Here is a 23,782-nt window from a genome sequence, read left to right as displayed (position 1 = left end):
GCAGGGCTGAGCAGATGTCTTCCAACAATACCTTCTGGTAGCAGTCTTCTAGGAAGGACTGGAGCCACTGTAAAACAGTGCCTCCAAGACCCATTCCTGCAAGGCATCCCAGAAGGATACTGTGGTCAATGGTATCGAAGGCCACTGAGAGGTCCAGCAGAACCAACAGGGACACACTCCCCCTGTCCAGTTCCTGGCATAGATCATCCACCAAGACGACCAAGGCTGTTTCAGTTCCATATCCTGGCCTAAAGCCAGACTGTGCCAGATCTAGATAATCCGCGTCTTCAAAGAATACTTGAAGTTGAGAGGCCCACATGACTAGGAGGAAGGTGGAGAAATTGACTTCCTCCTTTTCCTGGTCAGGTGAGTTCTCTGCTGATGTTAGAATAAGGTGCCTACAATGGGCAGGAGTTTGTGTGAAACTCTGTGGCTGGTTAGAGCAGCACTAATGACACAGAAGGTAAAATGACAATCCAGTAGGGCCACTGACTGGACTATATTGATGCTAACCTGGGGTCACAGCAGTTTTGACAGTCCAAAATGATATGGTCTGGTGACCTCTGGGACTAGGCCAGATAATTTCTGTTCCAAACTGTCTGTAAATTTACCAGCCGGCTTTAGATCAAATAGGCTCCAGTTGCTTGTCAATCTCATCAGCATAATATACTTTCCTCTGTCTATCAAAAACAGATGATACAGATTGAAACTCTGGTCCTCCAATGATTTGGGCCTCCAATTCCCATAATTTCTGGCTATTGAACAAGCAGATTAGGGCTTCTGGGAGTTGGAAGCCCAAACATCTGGAGGGCCAGAGTTTGGGGATACTTGACCTCAAATACCTTGAGAAAGTGACTAGGATGAATTTCCTCAGGAAGGAGTTCCAACCTTAAGGTATTGCTACACAAAAAGCCTTTTTCCTGGTCACAATAATTGTTAATAAATCATAGATAATAGAATTGTACAACCATAGAATCAAGAGACCACATGGGCTACCTAGTCCAACCCCCTGTCATGCAGGAAAACCACAATCAAAGCACTCCAGACAGTTGGCAGGTGGATCACAGCAGTTTCTTGGAACTGAAGTGCGACTCAAACTTGCACCAATCTTTCCAACTATATGTTATCATGAGTGAGATACTAGACACCTAAAAGACTTTTAAATATAGTAATGTAATATTTGAGATTTTATATTTGTTAATCTTAAAATGAAGATCACCCTGATGAAAGGCACTAGCTCATATAAATCAAGCACATAATGCCATTGTATTTTATGGATGGCCATATCTTCAACTGAAATTTGAGTGCCTGAAATGACAGTCAAGTGATTTACTAGAAAAGACTTTGAACTATTTATATTAGATCCATTTTAATGCTATAAATAGTTCAGTGCTTCTCCCAGTTTTCAGCAGATATTCATAAAGCAGCACATTTTATCTCTTCCTTGGAACTACATTTATTCATCTTAGTGTTCTGGGAACACAACCCTTCCTTTCCTCTCCACTAGTTTCAGCTCTGCTTAATGCATCTGCAGGCTTACCGATATTATTTCTCTCTTTTTTCTTAGACTAATCTCTTAAGGAATACAGAATCTTCTTTATACCATTATAATGAGTTCTTCAAGTTTCCTTGTCTTTCTTGTTGCCTTAATGACCCATCTCTATTGTGTTTCCCACCACCCCTGTGTGTGTTCTTAACAGCGATGTTCTTTTAAAGATATATTTTATTCCCTTCTGTAATATTGAAGATTTTCTTCATGTTTCTTAATGACTGCCTAAGGCCAAGACCCAATAGGTATTTCTACGGGTGGAACTGCTTCCATGTGCAGGACTAAAATGTTCTGCAACATAAAAGCCTGCTCCAGAGTGCTGGAGAAACACATAGAGCTGTTTTGGGCATGGGTAAAAAAACTTCAGTGGAAGGGAAAGAAAAGTTTTCTGCCTAGCTTTTGAAGATGATTACAACTTCACATTTATGATGACCTTACTACTTTGTGTGACATAATAATTCATGTAGGAGATATATGCATTGAATCATCTTCCTATAAAAATTATGGACTCAAAACCTGATGCCTTAAATAAGTTATTCTTTGAATGCATATTTGTATTTATATTCAGAAACTAAAATGTCATTTTAGTCTTCAAATCATATGCAAAGAGGAAGCTCTTTAGATCATAATGAGTTCATGAAATATCGTTATCCATACTGTCTCAAAGGTACTCGAATACTATAGTTTACATGAGTACCTAAATACAGGTCTGCCTTACATTCACACAAGCACTGTAATACTTGAAATATAATACTATGTAAATAATGTAGCAAAATGTTCTGTTCCTGGGTTGAAAGTGTTATTTCCTGTTTAATTGTACAGTACTTACTTTGAAAGTTGTTATAGTCCAGAAACTTCATTTTGTGGCTGCCACAAACTATGTTGAATAGATTGAAACTCGGTGAGATATTCATTAAAAACTATAGCAAAATGTGCTGTGGGATGTCCTGCAAAAACAAAGTTTTTGCAGTTTAATAAACTTTTTCCATGTTTTTATGATAGAAACAATTTAAAAATGACATTTATTACCCAGGAACAAAAATAATGTTATATAGTGTAATAATATATCTTCAAAAACTTCCTCTTTTTAAAAACTCAAAAAGTCATCTGTTGGCATCTGTGATGGGTCCTAGTATGTATGTATCCAGCTCTTCTCTTTAAGTTATATGCATGGCTTACACTCAGGTATATACATAGCAGGAATAGGCAAATTATGACTCTCAAAAAGATGTTGGACCATAATTCCTATCACTCTTAAGAGTTTATCAACACTTTAGAATCAATACAGTTTGATACCACTTCAACTGCCACAGTTCAATGATATGGAATCCTGGGAGTTATAGTTTGGTGAGACACCAGCACTCTTTTGCAGAGAAAGCTTGCAGGCTTACAATCCCTATGAATCCATAGCATTGAGCTAGAGAAGTTAAAAGTGGTGTTAAACTGCTTTAATTTCACAGTGTGGATGTACTCCTAGATAATGCTGCCAATTTTGAACCATATTGGATGATTCAGTCCCGCAACATTTCACTGCTAATGTATGGGACTGAAACCTTAATCACTTGGAAGCTGAGTTTACGACTTGGCTTACAGAAGTTATTATATATGGGGGGTGTTCCTTCTGTGGATAGACATTTTGGAACAGAGTTCATTGAAAGATGAATATGATTGAAGCTTTGCAGATGAGTCAATCTCATTGTTCTGTATTTCACAAACTTACTTTGTTTACATATTTAAGTATAGAATTACTTATGCTGGAAAAAAGTGTCAAAATATAGCATATACTCAAATCTAGTGCTCACCTTTTTTGGCTAAACTACCTCACCAAAATTAGGGTGTGCATTAGATTCACTCAATATGGTAATCTTAGTGGTGAGTCAAAGCAAAAGGGGAAGCTATTTCAGTATCATCTGGAGCTCTTATTGAAGGGACATCATCTTTAATGTAATGGCCATGGCTCAGTGCTATGGCATCTTGGGATTTGTAGTTTGGTGAGGCAGCCACATTATTTGACAGTGAAAGCTCAAGACCTTGTAAAACTACAGTCCCCATGACTTCATAGCACTGAACTAAGGTAATTGAAGTGGATTCATTCTACAGCATAGATGCATCCCAATATTTTCCTTTCTGTCACTTGAAGGTTTGGTTTTCTAACACCTTTGTTTTTAAAGAAGGTATCATAAGCAGGAAGCAACTGTAATGCACACCTTTGGGGGCCAAATTACAGAGAGTGCACTTTTTGCTGCTGCACATTTCATTTGGCAGCAAATACTTTTTTTGGTTTCAGGGTTTCAAAACTTGAGGTGTACATTAGATTTGATCACACATTGGACTTAAGTAAATACGGAAAATCTAAACTAAAGCAGAGTAGTAAACTCTTTCCCTTTTAATCTTTTCAATATAGCATTCCTAATATAATTTTTAATATTATGTAATAATAGGATCTAGTTTACTATGGTTAGATATTTTGAATTATCTAACCATAGTAAACAAGTTGTATGCCCAATTACTCTGATTGGAAGTTTTTACAAGAATCCATGGCCCCATCAGTCCTGTTGGCGTGGTCAAATGATATAAGTTCAGTGTAATAATGTTGGGAGGATGTGACACAGATTTTTTTAAAAATATATTTTTATTAGTGCTTTCCAAAAAAATTGTGATACACAAAGATGAAATGGACAACCGATAGGATATTACAAAAGCCTACAACACAGAATAGCCCCCGTGAGTTCCCCAGTGATAGAAATAGAGGATTAAAAGAAGACTGGAAGTGGATAAAGAAAAGAAAGGAGGGAAAAAGAAAGGGGAAAAAAAGAAAAGGAAGGGATTTGAGTAAAATAAAATAATATTGTGTTACCTATAGCAGTATAGGTTAGGTCAGGGGTCCTCAAACTTTTTAAGCAGGGGGCCGGTCCACAATCCTTCAGACTATTGAGGGGCCAAATTATCATTTGAAAACGAAATACGAACAAATCCCTATGCACACTGCACATGTCTTATTTGTAGTGCAAAACAACAACAACAATGAAAGAACAATAAAATATTTTAAAATGAAAACAATTTTAACCAACATAAACCTATCAGGCCAATGAGATAGTCAAGTTAATAAGGGTTGTTGTTGTTGTTGTTGTTGTTGTGTGCCTTCAAGTCAAGTGGGCGAGCCTAAGTCTAAAATTATTTATTTTTTAATTTACTACATTTAAATCCCACCCTTCTCACCCTGAAGGGAACTCAGAGCAGCTGCATGTACATACAATATATTATATGATTAGCATAGCACAATATTAGCATTACATATTACCATATTGAACTATACCACTATACTGTAATATTATATGTAATATATAACATGTAATTAATATTATTATATGGTATTATTATTAGTATTACATTGTATAACATGATAATATTATCAATATCATATGTATATATAATATATTATATTATTAAAACTGATATAAAAATATTATATTATAAATGAGGGCGGGGGCCAGGTAAATGACCTTGGAGGGCCGCATCCGGCCCCCGGGCCTTAGTTTGGGGACCCCTGGGTTAGGTAAAGGTTTTCCCCTGACGTTAAGTCCAGTCATGTCTGATTCTGGGGATTGCTGCTCATCTCCATTTCTAAGCCGAAGAGGCAGCGTTGTCCGTAGACACCTCCAAGGTCATGTGGCTGGCATGACTGCATGGAGCGCAGTTACCTTCCCGCTGGAGCGGTAACTATTGATCTACTCACATTGGCATGTTTTCGAACTGCTAGGTTGGCAGGATCTAACAGCGGCCGCTCATGCCGCTCCTGGGGGTTGAACCTGGGACCTTTCAGTCTGCAGCTCAGTGTTTTAATGCACTTCGCCACCGGGGCTCCATATAGCAGTATACACACCCGCATATACCTATATATATATATATATATATATATATATAACACATCATAGACAAAGACAAAATCCAAACCTCAACCCAGTTGTGTGAACATAAAAATAAAAATATGACTTCCATCAAATGCCTGATGTCTTTAGAATTGTATCCTGATGAATTGATCATCTTAAGGTGTATGCTAAGCTTTGGAAAGAAAAAGAAATCCTGGAGATAAAGAGCTGGTACAACAAAATTCTCGAAATTATGAACATGGATAGATTAACATATTTATTAGCAAATAATTATGGCAAAAAGACAGACAAATTGGGAGTAAATCAAGATTTATTTGAACAATGTTAATGTTAAGATATTGATTTAATTGACCTGATAGTCATGCCAAATAGAGGGATAACATGAGACCGGACTATTAACAGAGATTTTTTTTTTTAACTGAGAAAACTGTGTTAACCCATAGTTCAAGTACCAGGCAAATGGAAGATGGTGATCACAGATATGGTTGAGTTATAACTGAGAAAGTTATGCATAACACCAATGACTAAGCTCAGCGTTTTTGTCTTGTTCTTTTCATCATTTTTCAGGTCATCAAAATATTTACAGGATAGTTTCAAAGCAAGATCTAGTCTGAAGTCACATAGAAATACACACAGTTAACATTTCTGCTGCATGAAAGCATGTCAAACAATAGAAAAACAAAACCAGCACTCTGTTAAAAGGTGCTACATAGCTACACATGAGTGTAGAGAGGGTCATTCCCATTGCTATTTGGCATTAGCCACACAGAAATGGTGATCCCAAGAGTTCAGATGGAAAGGTGGAATTACAGCCAGATACATTTTTTCTTCTTGTTCTCTGACAGTCTTCACCATGAGTGCTAACTTGTTTTCCTAAGTGAGGACCTTAAGAGCAGAAATGCTGAACCTTTCAGGTCACAACGTGAAGACAAAAGAAGGGTAATTCTTTCAATCATAAGATCAAAAATGGCATAATGTTACTAGGCAGAAAAAAGGGCTTCCCCATGAAAACACAACTCTGCAATGGATGGCAGTTTACATACTGTGCTGTCATTTTTTCCTCTTCTTTTTTCACAAAAAAAGCACACACCTTTGTACTTTTGGGGGGTAAAGACACTCATATCCTTCAGTATTTTCTAGTGCTTTATAGCATTACATTTCCTTTTATTGCTCTGGGATAATATATCATAAGAGGATCATGGTATACAAACTGGGAATTTCAAGGCAAACCCATTGTGTGCATCTTTTTCTCCCAATAACATTATGTACAGAGCAATCCTGGCTTTGTATGCCTTCATTTGATTTAGGCTAATTTTTGTTGTATATTCTGTGTGTTTTGTTTTGCACTGTTGTTGTCTTGTAAGCTACCCCGAGTCCCTCTGGGGAGATGGGGCAGGATATAAATAAAGTTGATTATTATTATTTTAACCTTGCACTAATATTTATTTGCATAATTTGTACAAGTCACAAAATTCCACTTTACTTGATGCAGAAGTCTGCTTTCGTTGGTGGGGGGAGTCTACATATTTTTGCGGGGGTGGCATAGAATATACACAAATCTGGAGGAAATATGTGTTATTGACATATAAAGCTAATAATATCAAAAGAATGGAGCTGTCTGTGCTATGTGAACATAAATTTTAGAACCAAAGGCTTTAAAGAAGTGCTGTGCCTTTTTTGCTTCAGTGATCAGGGATTTTACAAATTTCACTCACCAATACCATTCACATGAGGGTGAAAATTTCTGGAATAAGAGACCCTGCCTGCTTCTTAAGATCAGATGGCTAGACACATTTTCATTACTGAACAAGGTAGCTCATACACTGTTGTAGATTAGGATAGATGAAACCAGTTCAAGTGACATAAATTAGGAAGAAATGTGTTGCAAATGCCAGATGCTGTAAATAGTAAAATATTCATGTGTCTCACAGGCTGGTGCATTGCTTGTAATCAAAGCTATCTAAATTATAGGAAATAGACTGTGTGCAGCAAGCTTTGTTGCTATTTTTAAGCAAGCAAAATTAAGTGATGCATCTTGCAAGCAGGAGTATCAAGTGAGATTAGTCTACAATACTTCTGTGTTATTACAAAAGATGCAGCTATGTTAACTGGATGCCAAAAAGAACATTAACAAGATGTGGATGTGTGCATTTCTTCACTCTTATGCCAACAGTAATGCTTGCAAGTTTTAAATTAAATCAGAAAAAATGGCAGTTGGAAATGTATTGACTTAGTATCATAGAGAAGGCAGATACCACCAAATAAATGCTAAACTCCCATGGGGGAGAAGAGCGGTATATAAAATAAATAAATAAATAAATAAATAAACTCTGACAGAGTTATGATGGACTTTTCTCAAAGCCATCACTCTCAGTTGTGTTCTATGCAAAGGTGTGGAATAGTTACTGGAAACAGAATATGGACAGATGTATCTGATCTGTGACCTGATAAAATGAGAAAAAACAGACAGACATGCCCTTGAAAAAAATAACAAATCTAACTGGATACAGATCCACAGTGAAAACAACATAGGAAATAATAATTAATATTTCTAAGTTCCTTTTTAGAACTGACATGACTGAAATTCAGCACAAAAGGTAAAAGCAATCAGGGCAACATTTTGATTTCATGTATGAGAGTTTGTGAGTTCCTAACAATACTCCTAACAATACTTTTTAGTCAACAGTTCATATTCAGTAAGAAAGTAACAGGGTGAAGTATACAGAGTGATCTGCTATCATTTTATCTGAACTCCACATTCTGTACTATGGATTTCTGGCAGTAAGACCTAAGACATAGATCTTGGATCAACCCAATGGTCTTTACCCATGTCTCCTCTTTCAAAAACTGGAATTCACAAAGCATATATTAAATGCAATTCAACAGTCAATTAGTATAGTAAATTCTCACCTACACAATATTAATTTACCAACAAATGGAATTGAATTTTAGATAATATGGCAAAAGTTAAAATTAGATAAAATACATGTAAATTGTTGGAATCACAGATGCTTTAAAGGGCCAGACTTAAAAGTGTCTTCAAAACAGAGTTTATTGAAACAAAAGGAAAAGAATGCAGGGACACTTAAATGCAGTTCCACTGGTCAAAATTCAAAAACCCAAACCAGACCTGGTCCAAAAGATAAACAGAAATGTAATCCAAATCAACTGGATGCGAAGAGCAACAAGTCAAGCAAAGTGTTCTAAGGCAAAACAAAACAAACAAAACAAAAAGGCACAGTACACAAATGGTTAACAAAGGGAGTAGCAAGAATAGAAGCATCGTCAGCCGAAGTCCAAGGTCGAAGCAGGAGGAATCCAAAACAGCGTTGCTGCAGTGTCCACAGAAGCAGCGTCTTTAGCCAAACTGGTTCAGGTCCAAACTGCAGATCCAAGTCCAATGCCGAACATGAAACAGGCAGCAAGAATACAAGAAACTTTACCAATACACAGCACCCAGCACACGAACGCACATCAACACCTTGCCTTCTGCAAAGACTCCTCATCCCTGAACCCAATTTTATCTACAAATCACCATCAAAAGATGAACTGACCACCACCCCATCACCATCCCCCGCAGCTGCTCCCAGCTCTTCACGTGAATTCCCTTGACTCTCCCTCCAATTCCTCCATCTCCTGTCAAGACTTAGATCTCCCCAAGAATCAGTTGGATCCCCTGATTGCCAGTCTTCACTCCCAGAGAACCCCATAAAGGTATCACTAGTTGTTGGTGCCTCACAAATAGCTTGCACTTCCCTTATCTTAGTCCAATCCATGGTGTCTCCTTCTCCTTCACTCATTGACGCATCATCCCCAGAGAATCCCTCAAACGACTCTTCATCTGTAGGTGCTGTAAGTATGTCCCAAATCCTCTTTCTCTGCTGCTCATCATCAGATTCCTGCTCCCGAGTAACCCTTTTCCCCCTTCTGATACCCATACTACTGTCTGCAACATTATCATCCCCAGAAAATCCCTCAAACGACTCCTCATCTATAGATGCTGTAAGTATGTCCCGGATCCTCTTTCTCTGCTGCTCATCATCGGATTCCTGCTCCTGTGTAACCCTTTTTCCCCTTCTGGCACCCATACTACTGTTTGTAACATTACTCACAGGCTCTACTACAACATAAATAACTAGAAAATAAGATAGGAAGAATATTGTACAGTATGGGAAGATATGACTATCATTTTTAACATCAGACAACAAGAGTGTTTTCTTTTCTGTTTAAAAGAAATTTATTTATTTATTTAATTTATATACCACTCTTCTCCCCCAAGGGGACCCAGAGGACCTTTAAAACTTCAGTTGAAGATACAGATGTAATAATTATAACAAATGTAAGGTTTCTCTTCCCCCTCAAACCCCTACCTCTTCCTCAGTGATATAGGTAAAGGTAAAGGTTTTCCCTTGGCATTAAGACTAGTTGTGTCAAACTTTGGGGGTTGGTGTTCATCTCAACTTCTAAGCCGAAGAGCCAGAATTGTTCATAAACACCTGCAAGGTCATGTGGCCAGCATGACTGCATGGAGCATTGTTACCTTTCAGCCAGAGCAGAACCTGTTGATCTACTCAAATTTGCATGTTTGCGAACTGCTAGGTTGGCAGAAGCTGGGGGTAACAGCGGGAGCTCACCCAGCTCTACGGATTTAAACTGCTGACAGTCAGCAAGTTCAGCAGCTCAGCGGTTTGACCCGCTGTGCCACCAGGGGCTCCTGCACCACTGGGAGTTTCCCTTAGTGATATAGTAGACATTTATATAGTCTTAATCTTCTAATCAGAGTTCCATAACCCTTATCCCCTTCTTTGTTCCCCTCTTTTTTGTGTGTAAAAGAAAAGGGTTTTTTTTTTAATGCCAGTCACTTAGCAAAATGGATATTTGGGAAAACAAAGCAACTAAGCATATAGCTATGGCCATTCGTGTGGATCGGATATCAAAGTCACAGTGGTTTTAGGCACTTGCAGTACTGCAAAGTTGCTTTGAGAATGAATTTCTGTTCCCTTTCTATTCAAACAGCCTTTAGTAGAAAAGATTGATTATGAAGCATATTAATCTTCATTTTTCACACTGGGATTCATTTCCTAGGGCTAAAACTATCCACAACCAGGATGATCAAATGTAATGTAGATTGAAGACTAAACACAAGGAATTAGTAGCACTTGTACTTTGATAGCTTCTAAGTAAATAGACTTAGATTGATGAATCAGATGAGGTGGGAAAACCATGTAGGTAGGCTAGAGAGAAAGGATATGGATTTGTTAATTTTTCACATTTACAAGCAAGAAAGGAATCCAACTCTCTACTGTCTTATCTTTGTTCTGGGGAGGGGAATCTTTGGTCCTCTAGACTTTGATGAATTACTTCTCTAATATATTGTACTTTATTTGTATCCAGGATGGCTAACAGCGGGGTTAAACATAATACAGTTAAAAATATACCCTTCTAATGTTAAATAAATGATTTATTAAAGCTTCAAAATTAAAAGAGCAGACAATCATTTGAATGATAAATATACAACACTCTCCCACCATTAACATGGGAGTGAGAGGGAAGCAGCCATAAAGACACAGAAACACTGTGTCTTATGTAATATTTATGCAATAATTATTTATCTTATGTACATTATAAGTCTGGTGGCAAATTAATGTTTCTTAAACCTCTCTGAGTGACTTACAACATTGTCACATTGTCAGATTTCCCAGTCGTAGAACACTTCACCGATGCAGCACATGATGCACAGCGACTTCTGGCAGGGCTTTGTACTGGCTGCGTCAGTGAAGTGTTCAATGATGGGAAACTTTGAACACGTGAAACTACCTATGTTCAGAATGAAAATGCAGATGACAGTGCAGAAGCAAACTGGAAAGGTATGCTTCCAATGGTTGATGGGCAAGCGGGCAATGTGAGGTGCTGGGCAACGGATTCACCCCATGTTTTGCTCTGCTGCATTGCTGCTCTATGGACTCCCCACATCAAGGATCTCCATGTGATGAGGTCCATTGTGGCTGAGGAGTATGGTAAAAAAAATCTAAATGATAAATAATAATTAACATGGTTTGGGAGCAGAGTGGCATAAATATCTTAGCAGAATCCAGGGCTGGTCCAAATGCTTTGGACCAGACCTGTATTTTATGGTCTGTGTAGATAGACCCAAAGTAATCCCTCCAAACCTGCCCCACCACTGATAGAAACATCATTCACCAGCAAAATAAAGTATAGTGAAGGGAGAGTTATGATTGTGACAATAGCATGACTAAATAATGAACATGACCGCAGAACAATTATGGATGGGTAAATCTAGATAACTGTTATGTATTCATGAGCACTAGTCATGATTGTGACACTAATGCAATGATTATAACTTTCATTTTCCAACCTATTTTACTAGGAGAGAAAGAAGTCCACTCCACAGATAGAGAATAATGCTTCCCTCAGGTTTGGAGCAACAGGCCAAGAACAGATACTTAACTAAGTAGCTGATGTAGAATGTGTTACCAGGTGCGTGTATAGCGGAATCAGTAGCGTCCAGTTAACACCATGTGCAAAAGACTCAGATCAGGCAGAGGAATTGAAAAGAACAAAGGAAACTTTACTCTTGCTTGTAGAGTTGAAATATAAAACAGTTCTGCAATCGTACAATGTCTATGTAGTTGCATAAGATCAATAACTAATCAATCAGCATCAATATATACAGCATAGCATATTCAAAACTACTACTTGACCGTAGCTAGAGAGAGACTGTCTTTTTCTGTGCTCTCTCTTGAAGCCCAAATTCCAACTGACATTCTCAGCCATCTGCCATCAAACAGATACATTGTTTTAGGCATGGCCTTACCTCTGCAAAGCTGAGCTCTTTTGCAGAGTTCCCTTTTGCAAACAACTTTTGCAAGGATTTCTTTACACACACACATATAGCAATTTGGCGCAATAGAATGTTGGCCACTGTTTTTTGCAAAAAAAAAATTAATCCAACATGTTTCCCCAACAAAGTAGAATCATAGAATCATAAAATCGTAGAGTTGGAAGAGACCTCACGGGCCATCCAGTCCTCTTCTTCTTAGGCGATCCCTCGTAGTTCGAGGACAATTGTCTTCCATCTTTCTTGGAAGATGCCTGTGCATGATTTTTTTTATGTGTCGAGGTCGGTGCACGGCCGGTCAACACACAGTCTTCACAGAGTGAGGTTCCAGCAGTGGTGTGATTACACAACGACAGTGGCTTCTCAATCTGTTGCAGCCTTCTTCTGCCTTCACAGCCGTTGTAACATGTACCATGTTATCCTCCGCCTGCTCCACCATTGAGGTCTTAGGGTCTTCGGATTGTTCTTAGTCTGGATCCTCCCCTGTGGCCACTCCTGGGAGTGCATGACTCCAGTGGTTGTGCCCTCAGGTTCATTGGAACACGCAAGCTCCCTCACCACGTCAAGGTGACAATCCATCGAGGGAATCCATCCAGTCCAATCCCCTTCAAGAAGCAGGAAAATCTCTTTCAAAGCACCCCTGACAGATGGCCATCCAGCCTCTGCTTAAAAGCCTCCAAAGAAGGAGCCTCCACCACACTCCTGGGCAGAGAGTTCCACTGCCGAACAGCTCTCACAGTGAGGAAGTTCTTCCTGATGTTCAGGTGGAATCTCCTTTCCTGCAGTTTGAAGGCATTGTTCCACATCCTAGTCTGCACGGCAGCAGAAAATAAGCTTGCTCCTTCCTCCCTATGACTTCCCCTCACATATTTGTACATGGCTATCATGTCTCCTCTCAGCCTTCTCATCTGCAGGCTAAACATACCCAACCCTTTAAGCCGCTCCTCATAGGGCTTGTTCTCCAGACCCTTGATCATTTTAGTTGCCCTCCCCTGGATGCTTTCCAGTTTGTCAACATCTCCCTTCAACTTTGGTGCCCAGAACTGGACACAAGTAATTCCTCTGTAACACTTCCATTATTATTCATCTATTGCAAGGATTCTCAACTGTCAGGAAATCAATTTTCTGACATGGAATTAAGTAAAAAATTAATATTCTTTACATTCCTACTGCCAATGCTGCCTACTACACCTAAATCAGAATAGGGATAAAAAAAACTTGGCAGGTATTTCCTGTCTGAGAATGACCTTCTTTTGGCCCACAAGATTAACAGCAGGTAATGCTTCCGAGTTAACATCAATGGCCCATTTGTTGTTATATGTACTATATGTTCTCGTCTTCTTAATTCATTTATTGCAGCTTTAATTCTTCGCCACCACTCTGTAGTGTTTCTTCTTCTTTGTTTATATTCCAATTTTGCTTTGTTTTGCATATTTTTCTAGTTTACTCCAATCAGTTTCTTTTCTTGCTCAGGTGTTGGCTGTGGCTGGGAGGGCCTTTGCACAATTAAAACTTGTGCGCCAGCTGCAACCGTACCTCGAGAAGTCGGATCTGGCCATGGTGGTCCATGCCTTAGTTACCTCTGGACTGGATTATTGCAATGCGCTCTACTTGGGGCTGCATTTGAAGATGGCCCGGAAACTGCAACTACTACAACACTCAGCAGCCAGGCTTCTAACTGGAGCAAATTACAGGGCGCACTTAACTCCCCTGTTTAAGGAGCTCAATTGGCTGCCGTTTATTTTCCGAGCCCAATTCAAGGTGCAGGGTATCACCTACAAAGCCCTAAACGGTTTGGGACCCACCTACCTTCATGACCGCATTTCCCCCTATGAACCTTCACGATCTCTTCGCTCATCAGGGAGGCCCTCCTCTCACTCCCACCACCCTCGCATTCGAGGTTGGTGGGGATGAGGGAGAGGGCCTTCTCTGTCGTGGCCCCCCGGCTCTGGAACCCTTTCTCCAAGGAGATCAGGCAGGCCCCTACCCTCCTGACTTTTCAGAAGAGCCTGAAAACTTGGCTTTTCCAACAGGCTTTTGGCGACTGATCTCCATGGTAAGGATCAACCTATTGCCTAGTTAATCTTTATGCATTCTAATTTTTAGCCAGCAATACTCCCTTGTGTACGCCTTCCCCAGCACTTTAATGGGAACAATAGCTCTGGTATCTACCTCTCTCTGATGGTACTGACACAACTTGCACTTTTGGCCCAGTTCCTTTTGGAGCCAACCCAAGATTTTATCATTATATTTATTGTATGTGACCTTATTTGTTTGATGATTTGTTTTATTGTCGATTGACTTGTTTTATTGCTATGTTTTTATATTGTCTGATGTCTGGGCCTGGCCCCATGTAAGTCACCCCGAGTCCCTTTGGGGAGATGGGGCGGGGTATAAAAATAAAATTATTATTATTATATTATTATTATTATTATTATTATTATTATTATTCTCCTGAGATGAGAGAATTCAAAATGACTGTTCATTTACTGATGGGTCTATGGACCGTAATAAGGTTGTTGTTGTTGTATGCATGTAACAACAATCACATTAATGTCAATGAAATGGTTGGTGATTAATAGGGATTTAATTCTTCACTAAATTTCTTCTTGAAGGTAGCAGAAAATAATTTCAGCAATTTCATTCACCTAGCAAGAAAGTTTTAAAAGCCATGCCATTTTCAAATTCTAATCATTTGTTAGGATTTATCTGCGCAAAACATGTGATTTTTGTGCAGAACAGCTCCCAAACTTTGAAGATTCATATTAGTACAAGATGTTTCTTCTCATTTTCTCAACATCGTTTGGACTATTTTTGAATATTTGTGAATATTATCGCTACACCTAGTGAATAAGCTTGCTCCAAGACAAATAGAGCTAGGATTGCAGAACTATTCTCTCTTGTTAAAGGATTACAGTGGGATAACAAACATGTTCCTCATAAAGAATATATTGTATAGCTTCTGTTATAATGTGGTTCTTTGGAAAGAAACCAGCTTGTCTTGGGCTTAGAGAAGAAATTTAATAATTACTTGTCATTTGATTGTCCTTTACTCTTTGGCAGAATTCTTCAGTTGTAAAACATGCATGTGCCTACTATAATAATTCAGAGGTATTGTATAGAAGCACTTTGATAAATAAAATATAAAAACTCTGTTACATGTATATGTGCTGCTAATCATGTCTTTGCAGAAGATCAAAGCAGGCTTAGCAAAGGGCTCTTACCGTATCATACTTGATTCCACTTTCCTTTGGAGAAACACAGTATCCTTCCAATTTAGTCGCTAATTTTATTTGAACAGGAAAAGAAATTTCCCCTTGTACATTATTTTTGTTTTATGAAATGCCCATGCAGTTTTCTGAAGGCACATTTTAGGGCCTGAGGTGTAGAAGGAGCAGCCATGTTGGTTCACAGATTCATGTTGCAACAGGTACTTTGGAACAGATGATAATACCAGACACTCAGAACTTTTTATTATACACAGGACTAAAAAATAACTTGGGAGGTCTGTGATAATTGTATAGCAAAATGGTTTCCCATGACTTTCAATAATTCTGGCATCATTTGCACAAGGCTTATTAAAGTCCACATATAAGATGGAGTATGTCAAAACGTTACCAAATAAATGTTTCCATTTTTGCCCATACATATGTCATAATGTTTAATCTGGGTTGATTCAGGTCCTTGAAGTTTCATGAACAGCAATTAGAAATTTCCAGTTCAGTTGAGGTCATATTCAATTTCATAGAAGTGAAAAGTCTACAAAGCTACAATATAGCTTTGTATATTGTATCAACCTTAATTCACATTCTCCCCCAAATAGCCTGATGACATGTAAGTTGTTTTACATTGTCATATAATATAGATTTGTTACATTTTATCAATACTTATTTGCCTCTGATTATTTTAAAAGACAAGTTGCATTTTTGATTTTGACACAGTAAATTGTTACAAAAGATAATGTGCCTAAATATTTCTTATTCACAATGCTTTATTGGCATCTTTTGAGTCTATTATGTTTGCTGCTAGGGAGTTAAATGGTGTGGGTGGGATATAAACTCGAATACATCTGGATTTTCAATTCTGGAAATGTTTCTTAAATATTATTTTTAAAAGGGAAATCCTTTGAAAATTTGAATTTTTTTTTTGCTATTATATAAATCAGTAAAATTCAAGGAATAAAATAGCTCTCACATGGAAACAAATGAGGCCCTTGAAAGTGGAAAGACATGCACCAAATATATTATTCCCAATGGAGATTTGTTCTCCGTATATGAAAAAATTGGCCTCAGCCTTGATACAGACTAACAGCAAAGTGAAAGATGTCCATTTTCTCAATTAGGATGTAATACAAACAATAGATTATAATCTGGGAGATGTTTGAGCAGAATGCATGTGTGACAGCCAGTGTGTTCAGTATTGTGTATCAGTCTTCACTTTCTCAATTTTCAAAGACATTTCACAAAAGATGCAGTATTGCCATAGAGTTGTTGGCCTTATTCACAAAGTGAGGATTATCCCATGATATTGAACTGAAGAGGCCTTGGCAGGCATTTTTCCTAGATAAAAGCAAAATGTTAGCTAGTGTAGGGAGCAGTCACACTGTCTGAGAAAAATCATTGCTTCAGACTGCCTTGACAATTTTGTAGATTTATTCATATCAGTATAGGGATACAGAGATGTCCAGCTCAGCTTCATGTTCATCCTGAACAAATATCTTCTTCCAAACTTTTCACTACCATTTCTGATACTATTTTGGATTCTACTTTGTGTTTCATCAGGTTCACTATTAGTCATCATATCATAGGTGATCACTCATGGTCAAGTATGATTGTCTTCCAATGGTAGTCTTGGTGATGGGTCAGAAAATGACTGAAAAATCTATCCTGGATTCACAAGATCTTTCACACTAAGGACATAAACTTCCAGATGGAAGGTGGTCACAGCAAGGGTTTGCTTGATGTGCCTTTATCTTGGCATGTGTCTTCCTTTTGTCCTGTATTCGTGCCTCTTCAAAATCTGTAACACCATTGGTAACACCTGACCTCTAGTTAAAATGCTCAAGTGGCAGGGCTTCCCAGCTTTTGGTGTTTATACCACATTTTTCAGAGTAAGCCAATCTTTAAATCTCTTTTGTTGTCCACTAACATTCCATTTTATGTTCTTGAATTGGGAATAGAGTAAGTGCTTTGGAAGATGGTGACTGGGCATTCAGACAACACAGCCAGTCCAGCAGAGAGTCATCACTTAAATACTGGTGGGTTTTCTTCTTCTTCCAGAATGCTAACATTAGTCCACCTGTCTTTCCAGTAGATTTGCAGGATTTTACAATGATGACGGAATCTTTCCAGAAGTCAGAATTGACATTTCATAGAATCATAGAATAGTAGAGTTGGAAGAGACCTCATGGGCCATCCAGTCCAACCCCCTGCCATGCAGGAAAAGCAGCCCTCACAGTGAGGAAGTTCTTCCTGATGTTCAGGTGGAGTCTCTGGAAACCTGGACAATTTGTACATTGTCCAGGTTTCACAGACATACAAAATACTTGGAAGGACAACTTATAAACATGCATCTTGCGACCTTACGAATGTCATGATTTTCAAACACTCTAAGCTTCATTTGAAAAAAATACTGTACTTGCAAGAAACCTGAAAAGAAAGAAAGGGACAGTTAAAGGAAATCAAAGGAGGCTACCTCTTTTACCAAAGCCCACTGGAAAGTGTCAGTTTTGTTACAGAAAATGACCTTGTGAAGAATCTGTCTGAACTACCCATTAGTGAACCTACTACTTGGCGCCCCCCCCATTTTGGTGCCCAACCCCCCCCCTCCCACCTACACAAACCAGAGGCAGCGGCTGCGGTGGTGGTGGCGGCGGAGGCAACGGTGCCAGTGCACGCTCTCACACCACCTGGAAAGAAGGCCCAGGAGAGTGTACGCCCTGCGTGCCAATGCACGCTCTCCTGGGCCCACCTTCTGGGTGACATGAGAGCGTGCACGCTGCCCAGAAGGTGGGCCCAGGACAGCGTGCATTGGCACGCAGGGTGGGCGGACATACGCTGTCCTGGGCCTGCCTTCCGGGTGACGTGAGAGCGTGTACGTCACCCGGAAGACAAGCCCAGGACAGTGTATGCCCGCCCGCCCTGCGTGCCAATGCACGGTCTCCTGGGCCCGCCTTCTGGGTCATGTGCATACTCTCACATCACCCAGAAGGCGGGTCCAGGACAGTGTACGCCTGCCCGCCCTGTGTGCCGATGCATGCTGTCCTGGACCCGCCTTCTGGGCAACATGAGAGCATGCACGTCACCTGGAAGGCTGGCCTAGGAGAGTGTGCATCGGCACGCAGGGTGAGCGGGTTTACGCTCTCCTGGGCCCGTCTTCCGGGTGACGTGAGAGCGTGCATGTCACCCGGAAGGCAGGCCCAGGACAATGTACACCTACCCACCCTGCGTGCCTTTGTCCTGGGCCTGCCTTCCGGGCGATGTGCAGTCAAAAGAAGATGCAAGATGGCGGCGGGCGGTGGCGGTGCCACAGTGGAACCGTGTTTACATGGGGGCGCCTTGAGAGTGCCCCCTGTTGGTGTGCGCCTGCGGTGGCCGCCTACGTCGCCTCACTGTTGGACCGCCTCTGCATTAGTATTTCCAAATGATTCTCATCCCTCTGAATTAATCTTGCCAAAAATTAGCAGGCAACTATCACAACTCTACTATTCTATGATTCTATGATTCTATGATTCAAGGAACACCCTGAAAATGTTGATAAACACTGAAATAAACTGAAGATCTCTATCATTCCAGCCTGTGAACAAACCATTGGATACCAATCTAAGAAACATCAAAACTGGTTTAATGAATGATGAGATCCAACAAATAATAGAGAAGAAAATGAAGCCTTCCAAATATGGCAAAGAATTCCATTGTTACTGCTATTTTAATTAAAATTAGATTCAATTGGCAATATATAACAGTAGATGGAGGAGATATCCAGAAAGATGCTGCTGTTGGCTGCTCTATTTGTTGTAATTCTTTTTTTAAAAAACCAAAAACAAACCTAGATAACATTTTTCATGATTCAGAGTATTAAATGACAATCCCAGCCATTAGTAGCAAGATTTTATTTCTGGAAGGTTTTTTAAAGATCCAAAAAATAGGTAAAGGTAAAGGTTTCCCCTTGACATTAAGTCTAGTCGTGTCCAACTCTAGGGGGTGATGCTCATCTCCATTTCTAAGCCAAAGAGCCAGCATTGTCCATAGATGTCTCCAAGGTCATGTGGCCGGCATGACTGCATGGAGCTCTGTTACCTTCCTGGTACCTATTAATCTACTCACATTTGCATGTTCTTGAACTGCTAGGTTGGCAGAAGCTAGGGCTAACATGGGAGCTCACCCTGGTCCCTGGATTTGAACCCTCAACCTTTTGGTCAGCAAGTTCAACAGCTCAGCAGTTCAATCTGCTGCACTACTGGGGGCTGCAAATCCAAAATATATTATATTATTATTAGAAGCTAGTAAAATGTGGGCTAGACAATGCTACTGATAGATAGATTGGAAATTGGTTGACTGGATGGACCCAACAAATAATTGCCAATGATCCTGGATAAATTCAGTCCTGAGCTATTGCACATCTTTATCATTAATTTAGATGAAGGTTTAGAGGACATGTTTATCAAATTTGCAGATGACATGAAATTGTAAGGGATACTCTAGAAGACAGGATCAGAATCCAAAATGACCTTTACAAACTAAAGAATTGGACCCAAAATAGCAAAATGAATTTCAGCAGTGAGAAATGTTAGGTATTACACTTTATGCAATAAATCAAGTGCAGAGATAGGACGGGTGACATCTGACTTGAAAACAGTACAACTGAGAAGGCAAAAGTGGCAAAAGTGTGATGTGGCAGCTAAAGTCATAAATGTGATTCTAGAATGTATCAATAAGAGTATTGGGTCCAGATCAAGGAAAATAATAGTCCCACTCTACTTTGAACAGACCTCACCAGTAATACTGTGTCCAGCTTTGGGCCCCATGTTTCAAGAAGGATATTGACAAATTGGAATATTTCCAGAGAAGGGCAACCAAAATTTTCAAAGGTCTGGAAACCAAGTCCTATGAGAGCAACTAAGGGAGCTGGGAATGTTTAACTGCTGTCCAAGAGGCTAGGTCACACTGGAGCCATAGATTCAGTTTGCAGGAAAAGGGACCTAAACATTAGGAAGAACTTCCTGATGAGAAAAACTGTTCAACAGTGGAATATGGAATCTCTTTCTTTGAAGGTTTTTAAGAAGAGGCGGGATGGCCATCTGTCAGGGGTGCTTTGATGACAGAGGGTTGGATTGGATAGCCCTTGTGGTCTCTACCAGTTCTAAGATTGATGGTGGAAAATTCTAAATGATTTGAATGGTTCAATATTTGTGATTCATACTGGATTTCTTGACCCTTCTGCCTTGATGGATAGGTGGGAGAAGCACAGAACATTGTCCTTTAGGGAAAAAAAGATATGCTCATATGGGTATCACAACATCCCAAGCTGATAGTGATGAAAGACACTGAAAATATCTGAACATTTATTTGATAGAAATGTCTACAGAATAATGAATTATGATTGCCCAAACTGTCAATCATCTCATACAGCTTTTTTTTCTCCCCTCCTTCTTTGCCAGCTTCTATACTAAATGGAGTGGAGAGCCTTTAAGAACATGCAAAAACAAGACCAAGTGATACCAACTGGTAATAGGTGGCGCCTTTTGTTGCAAAACACCTTACTTTTCTGCAGTAGTCTAAAAGAGCTCTTAATGATGCAATCACTGTTTGGGTGGAGAATGTCATGTTGGATCCCGACCTCCATAGACACTTTAATAGACTTTCCACCTAAACCTATACAAAGCTAGCCCTGGATGATAGCATTTATTTATTTCACTATGTAAGGAGCTCCTTGAAATGAATGAGGACTGCAGCTACATTTTCTTATCTTAACACCACAAACTATTATTGTCCACATTAAATCTACTCATATCACAATCCTAAACCATTATTAGTGCCCAGTGATGTGAAGTCAAGTGCTTCAAAAATGTCCTCTTAAGTGGAGTACAAAGAAAACAACACCCGCAGAGAAAATCCTGACAGAGGACCAATGTATTAAAATGCTATGAGATGATACCCCAGCTTAGGTTTAAAGAATTAATGAAGAACAAATGTTCCAACTGACATGTAAGCATGAAATTCTCTCTGTGGGCTGACCTTCATTCTTCTGCAGTTAGCTAATGAGGGTTTTCTTTGTTATCTATCTTGCTGGAGGACCTCTGGGCCTTGTATCATTATTGAATGAGCACAATGTCACCTCAGCTGGCAGAAATGTTTTGTCTTTTCTCAGGGAAAGAAGTTTGCTCATGTCAGCCAGTAAAAAGCATAATACGGCAACAGGCAATTGAGAGCAGACATTTCAATTCAGCTAACTTAGCCCCGTGGAGATGTTTAACCTGCTGCTGTTGTTTTGATCAGAATATTTACGCTTGCTTGTTATATGACTCTTGTAGCTACTTCTGGAGTTTGGAAAGGGCTGTTATAAATTAATGATAAGCCAAAGCAATTTATCTTGAGATCTGCTCACCACATCCCCTTTTAGCAGTTAATTATCATCAGTGGACTGAACTGTATATATTTGGAAAATGAATACTTGTAGAGCAGCTGCTTTTTATCTCATTCATTATGGCAAGAATATCATTTCTATCACTGGTACTTAGTGTTGGGAAAAACACATCTTCTCAGGGACAAATCTTGTAAATTGCATTGTTAAACAGTTCTATATACAGAAGAGCACTCCAACTTGGTTATTTTTTTTTATTGTCAGCTTCATAGTGAGATAATCTAGGCAAAAAGTGATTTCTGCAACAGAAAGCAATTTTGTGTTTGATAATTTTTAGAAATGACATTTGTCTTTAATTGGTGAATTGTGATTATACACACACACACAGACACAGACACACACACACACACACACACACATTAGCATATATACCTGGCATTGTCGGGTATAATTTTTCTAACAATATTTATTAGAAATACTCATTGCTAGAATTATGATTTTAGAGGTAGTTCAAGCAGAGAGGTAGGGGAAAATATCCTGAATTTATTAATTTTAAAACTTTTTATACTTCTCAGTCTGTAATTTTTCTGTCTGTAGGAAGAACATGGACACAGCAAACACTTGTTTCACTGGGCTATTGCTTTATTGATGGTGATATAGAATGTGGGAAGGGGAGGGAGGAACAGGCTGCAATTGGGGTTGGATATAGGACAGACCTGTTTGTGGGTGTTTTTCTTGGAATTTGTTCTTTTGAAACTAAGTGAAAGCCCTTAAAGCCAATCTGAATAGAAATGATCTTCACTTGACTCTGAAAATATCACAATGGCAATACCAGGCTTGCTTTTATCTAGGACCACATCACATTGAGGGTTTTGAATATTCTAGGATGCTTCCAGGGTGCTAGGAGAGTGGCGCCTTCCAGAACCCATCAGACAATGCAGGGCTGCTTCTGGTGAGACTCCATGTTTCCAGCATCCTGGCAGCATCCTAGGACGCTACCCAGAAAACATGGGATAACAATGGGGTACGTGTGGTGGGGGGGAGCTGAATGGAAACATAAAATGAGTAAGGCAGCAATGTGGGTGAGGTGGGGCATGGGGCGCCTGCCTGGCAAATCCCCCTGCTGTAATGAAGTCCATAGAGACTAAAAATGGCCTTTTATTGAGTATTTAAATATTTAAATATTTATTTACTACATTTGTACCCCATTCTTCTCACCCTGAAGGAGGCTCAGGACAGCCTTACAACAGGCAGCAATTTAATGCCATACACATATATATCCATAAAATAAACAAATCCAAGCAGTTAAAACATCAATTATTAAAAGTATCAATTAAAATCATGCAATCCAAGTCATAATCCAAGGCTGTTCCATTTGTCACTCACATTAATTCGTGGACATTTCTTGCACTGCTCCAATTACTGGTCAAAGGCTTGGTTCCAAAGCCACGACTTAAGTTTTTCCTGAAGATCAGGAGAGAGGGGGCTGATCTGATTTCATTGGGGAGGGAGTGCCACAGACGAGGGACCATCACTGAGAAGGCTCTGACTTTTGTCTCCACCAGTCATGCTTGTGAGGAGGGTGGTAACAAGAGCAGGGCCTCCCCCAATGTTCTTAACCTCCGAGATTATAGAGGGAGATATGTTCCGACAGGTAAACTGGGCTGAAACTGTTTAGGGCTTTGAATTGTGCTTAGTAGCAGACTGGCAGCCAGCAAAACTGACACAACAGAGGGTTTGTATGATCCCTGTATGCCGCTTCAGTGAACAGCCTGAACATCCTTTGGACCACTTGAAATAACATTTGTCAGGACAAATATCTTTAAATGGATACCTTTAAATGGTACCTGCTTTAAGTTTTAACTGTTTTATATGATATGTTAAATTGGATTTTTATATTGG

This window comes from Anolis carolinensis, chromosome 2 (assembly GCF_035594765.1).
Source record: "Anolis carolinensis isolate JA03-04 chromosome 2, rAnoCar3.1.pri, whole genome shotgun sequence".
Lineage (NCBI taxonomy): Eukaryota > Metazoa > Chordata > Lepidosauria > Squamata > Dactyloidae > Anolis > Anolis carolinensis.
Note: the sequence above shows the minus strand (reverse complement) of the source record.